Raw genomic sequence first — 6,000 nt, 5'->3', positions numbered from 1 at the left:
ACAGTCCCGTTCTTCGATATTTACCACAAACGGGTTTTCACGACAGATTTCGCAAGCGAAAATTTACGCTTTTTCACTTGTATACCACCAAATATCTTAAATACCAATATAGTTCACTTACGTGAAGTTATGAAGACAAATTGAAAATGACAGAAGCGTTAGTCACCTTTTCGACCGCTAGGTGCGCCACTTATGATTTTATTCTACACGACATGCGAAAAAGAGTAACTTTTGACAATAATATTACCATAATGGGTACACAGGAACAAATGCACATATTATTGTGAAGTAGACTCGGCCGAATATTTTATAATAATAAAGTTCGCCTATGTATGAGGCAATCCATGGGTGGTGTTCCACGGTTTGTACGTTTGTCGACCTCCGACAACATTTTGAGTTGTAAAATGGCGACATCCGGTGACTGGAAAACTGCCGAAAATGACCAAATACCACCTAATATGGGTGTTTTTTTTTTTAACCAGAATGACGCTCAGAGGCCAGAAATTGTCTCCAAATACCAGTTTGAAACCCAAGATGGCGACTTCCGGTTTCTGAAAAACAGCGGCAAATGACCAAATATGGGTATTTCCGCGATTGTTATGATGCACTGAAGCCACAAATCGTCCTCAGACAACATTTTTAATTGTAAGATGGCGACTTCCATTGACGCTCAGAGGCCAGAAATTGTCTCTGAATACCATTTTGAAACCCAAGATGACGACTTCCGGTTTGTGAAAAACAGCGAGATATGACCAAATACCACCCACTATGGGTTATCCGAAATCGTGATGATGCACTGAAACCACAAATCGACCTCAGACAACATTTTGAGTTGTAAAATGGCGACTTTTGGTGACTGGAAAACTGCCGAAAATAATCCAAAAACAGCCAAATATGGGTGTTTCTTTAACGAGAATGATGTTCAGAGGCCAGAAATTGTTTCCAAATGCCATTTTGAAATTCAATATGGCGACCTCCGGTTCCTAAACAACAGTGGCAAAAGACCAAATAACACTCATTATGGGTATTTCCGGGATTGTTATGATGCACTAAAGTTACAAATCGACCTCAGACGACGATGACGACTTCCAGTGAATTGGAAACTGCCGAAAATGACCAAATACCACCCAATATGAGTGTTTCATCAACCAGAATGATGCATGGAGCTAAAAATTGACCTTAGACACCAATTTGGAATTTAAGATGGCAACTTCTGGGAAACAGCCGAATACTATTGCATATGAATAATTCCGTAATCGAAATAATGTATAGAAGCCAAGCATTGACCCTGGACACCATCTTGAATTCGAAGATGACCACTTTCAGTTGCTGGAAAACAACGACAATAACTGAATACATACCACTCAATATGAGTGTTTCCGGAATAGAGGTGATGTACTAAAGGCAAAAGTCGAGGATGTTGTCATTCCGATAAAACCAATAATTTCAAACGATATAAACAAATCGCAAGAAATAAATGAATTTGGAATGTTGATAATTATTAACTTAAACACAAAAATAGGTAGGACGAAGTTTGCCGGGTCAGCTAGTAAATACATAAATATGTTGGTTAAAGCAAAGCTGCAAGTGATGAATACGAAGATTAGAACTCGAGAGCAAAAAATTCGGAGGGATGAAAAAAACAAAAAATACTTTCAAAACGAAGAAAACTTAACATTAAATAATAGTTTTTTCATAACAGTTGTTATAACTAATTATGTTTGTTTTGTTGAATATCTTTTATATATAATATAATAAAGCATTTAAACCAATTACACTGGGGGCGCTTTTCACTCGATTCGGATGATTACGCGTACGCGGTATCAAATAAGTTTAGTATAAGTATATCTAATCTAATCTTTTAAATGCAGTACAACCAACCGCGTAAAATGCGACCCCAGTGTACAACATTATATATATCCATACTTAAATTGTTAAATTGATAAAACATTCAAGTGTTATCTAAGCTAAAAGTTGCACAACAACCATATACGACTATTGACAACCATTGTGCGGTTTCTCCGTTTATCTTTTCCACGAGGTAATTGAAACATTCATTTAATTGTACACTTCGTGGCCTGATTATTGAGCTTGAGCTTGACGGCTGACATTTCGTAGTTGCTTCCCGTGATGGATCTGAGTTAGTGAAGTCACACAGGGAACCACGTATATAGCAACTTGGGATTAGTTTACCATTTACACGACGTGGCATGATTATTTGAATATTTCTTAATCGCGCCTCGATAAGCTACATCTATTATATTATCAATATTTAACTCCCGGAATGGCGTTAGTTTTACATACAAACAATATACGTACGAAATATGCAACAAGTAATTTTTTCACATGATTTGAGTTTTTTTTTCTGTGAAAGTATGAAATTGAGTCAACTAAATCTAAAATTGAATAAATTCAGTTTCGTGTGTGAGAATGTCGGTCACACGCTCACAGAAATCCAACAACAATGCACAGTGGTACAGTAAGGCAATGTAGGCGGACATGAGTTTTTCGATGCGATTTTGTGGTTTTAGAGTGATATTTTTTTCTAAGAACTTGTTTCTTATATTTAGTCTATTTTTTATGTGCAAATGAAAATTAGGGTGGCCCTGAAATCGACTAAATAAAAAAACTAACTTTTTTATTTGCAGAAATAAATGTATACATTCATCGGCACAGTTGTAGATCAACTAATTTTAAACAACTTTCGGTATTTCTTCACAATATTTATACAATATTTGTTCTTTCAAATGATACCAAAAAATATTATTTATGTTTGCCCTAAACGTAGACATCAATATTTTAAAAGGGCTTATTTTTAAAACAGAAATAGTGAAAACTCTTCATCTGTACAATATATCGACAATGTTTTTTCTTCAAAATTGGCGCATTTTTGATTAAAGTTACCGAAGAAAACTTTGTTTTTAAATTTGAACTGAAAAAATAGAGCGAAAAGACTGTTTTTGGAAACCAAATTTAATGACTACAAAACAGTTTTTTTACAAAGTGGCTTAGAATTAATTGATCTACAACTTTGCCAAAGAATGTTTACAATTATTTGCAAATAAAAACAAGTTAGTTTGTTTTTATTTCGTTGATTTTAGGACCACCCTCATTTTCATTTGCACCTAAATAGTGGACTATGTATAAGAAACAACTTTTTACAAAAACTATGGCTTTAAACCGCAAACCAAAATCGCAACGAAAAGCTCATGTCCGCCAAAATTGCCTTACTGTACCACTGTGCAATGAGTTTAGTTACTTTTTTCACCACAAGAGGGGGTGTTCCCTGTCTGTCTTCAAGGAAATATATGGGATATTCGAGAGTGAACTATATTGTTATTTTAAGATATTTGATACCACCTCCTTATTTGGTATATTCACCAACAGGCGAGCCGGTGCCCTAATGGTGTAACTTAAAGCTAACAATTAAAATATCTTCCGAGATTCAATACAATATTACATATTACAAACAATATTACATTTGAACTAGTCAGATCTTGAAAAAAAAAAAATAACGATATCGCCGAAGAAAAAGTGTTCGAGATAAATTAAAGTCGAATAGAGCAGATACTCTGTCGAATAACCTTTGGAGACCAACCATTGCGCTCAAAATGCCGTAGATAGTTCGTTGAGCAGGCAATAGTAGCATTGAATTGTTTCGCAGAGCACGAGGTTGCACGTTTATATTCACTTGTTCCAAAAGAGCGGGACAGTCTATGCGGCCTTGTACAAGGTCTGTGGTGAACAATGTCCTGGCCGTGTCTCTACGGACAGACAGAAGCTCCAAACGTATTAATAAGCAGCGACTTTCATAGCTTGGTAGACGGAAGCGATCCGTCCATGGTAGTTTATGAAGAGCGAATCTCAAAAAGCGCCGTTGAACTGATTATCTTCTTTCCATGCCATTGTTGTAATGAGGAGTCCAGACGACCGAGCAGTACTCCAGTATAGAGCGAGATAATGCGCAATACAATGATTTAAGGCAGTAGATATCCGTAAAGTCTTTAGCGAACCTGAAGATGAATCCCAGAGCTCTAGAGGCTTTGTCGACAGTAAACGAAATGTGAGGCTTAAAAGTGAGCTTGGAATCCAAAATTACCCCCGAGTCTTTCACTTGGTTTACGCGCTCGATTTCAATTCCTAGCAAAACGTATTTGTAATGTATAGTCTTTTTTTTCGCGAAAATGATATAATCGAGCATTTGGATGGATTAACGTCCATACGGTTCAGATGGCACCAATCGACAAAAATACCTAGCTGACGTTGAAAAAAGTGACAGTCTTCAATTGTGTGAACTTAAAGATAGAGTTTGAGAACATCCGCGTAAGACAACCGTGATCCTTTGATAACTAGGTTCACGTCATTAAAATAGAGTAGGAAGATAAGCGGTCCTTACTGACTTCCCTGCGGTATTCCAGACGTAGCATCAAAATAAGAGGATTGGCAATTCCTAAAAGCAACGGTTAGACGGTGACCGGTAAGGTACGATTGAAACCATAGTAAAAGATTCCCGTTGAATCCAAGATTGTCAAGTTTCGCAACGGCTATGCGATGGTTCAGTTTATCGAAGGCAGCTGTCAAGTCAGTGTGAATGACACCCGACTGAGCACGTTTCACGATACAGCGAGCAAAGGCTCCATGATGACATGATAGTCTTCTCTTTCTACATTTGTCGAGCCTTTCGATTGCCGCCTGATGTCAGTAATAATTCTCCCAGGAGCCATTTTTTTCGGTAATATACTGCGACTTGAGAAGCTTTCATTCGACAATCCAGCACATGAGTGTTGTCCTAGAAATCCCTCGCCATGTGTTGAGGTGCATGAATCATCCAGTCAAGTATGGAGTGCCAAATGTCTTCGGAGATGTTAAAGAGAATTAAATATAAACTCTTTTGGTCTAAAAATATATAGTTCAATATTCAAAATGAACTATTTAAGTCTTATGACATCTTTAAGATCTTATGATCTTATGATTCTTGAGCTCCGAAAGGATACGAAGAACGAGGGCGCTTCCTACAAAGCGGTAGCTGAGCAAGGCCTTAACGAAGAGGTGAAAATTCTGTCACTCACCTCAGGGGTGACTCTCCAGCTCAAAAACCAGGATTAAATTACCGAGGAGTGCGATATTACACAAGTCTTCAAAGAGAGTTTATCCGCCTCCAAAAAGGTTCAGGGTTCACCCTCAACTAGACAGCCAAACTTAAGATTGGCTGGTTAGTATGCCACCTGGGCATACTCTAGCAAACGGATGCTTGAAGTGTTTTGAGGGAGTGCCTCTCAAGTGCCTGGCATGCTCCGGAAAATAGAATATCAAGCACATTATGAGAGTTTCGAGGTGCCCAGCCGGCAACTAAGCCACGGGCGTAAGGCTGATACAACTGAACTTGAACCATTCTGCTAAACGGCTCAGCAATTGTTATACCACGCAGTTTCTGAGTCGTTGTCGGACATCACCATCGTATCGGACCCCTGCCGCATCATTCCTAAACACGGCAACTGGGTCGCGGATAAGTACGGTATGATGGCTGTATAGACGGCGGGCAGTTTCTTGGTTCAGGAGGTTTGGTCAACCTCAAACGAAAGATACGTGATCGCGGGCGTGTGACGCCACCATGCCTAGAACTCGCAGCCTAGGAACTGAAAGTCACCGGTATGCTCGTGGGCTGACGCGATAACGCAGTGCGTGCCGCTATGCAAGATGAAAATGATGTAACGTGCGCGAACCGTTGAACAATAGGAAAGATCACCGGCCAGCGCTTGAGAGCGTGGTAAAAGCCAGAACTCAAATGATCAAGACCAAAGGTGTATTGATAGAGCGATCACCATGAGCCAAGATCCTGGCCACCTTTTATTGAGTCTCACGTCCGACGTTCTAGTATCTCAGACCAGCAGCCAGCAGTCGTGCCGAGGCTGAGGAGGAAGCAAGTGTTACGAATACGCTTGACGTGAAGAATGTGTTCAATAGTGCAAGATTTTGGAAAATTTCGGAATCGAGTGCTAG

This window comes from Wyeomyia smithii, chromosome 3, assembly GCF_029784165.1.
Source record: "Wyeomyia smithii strain HCP4-BCI-WySm-NY-G18 chromosome 3, ASM2978416v1, whole genome shotgun sequence".
In the NCBI taxonomy this organism is placed as follows: Eukaryota; Metazoa; Arthropoda; class Insecta; order Diptera; family Culicidae; genus Wyeomyia; species Wyeomyia smithii.
This window is presented reverse-complemented; position numbering follows the sequence as displayed.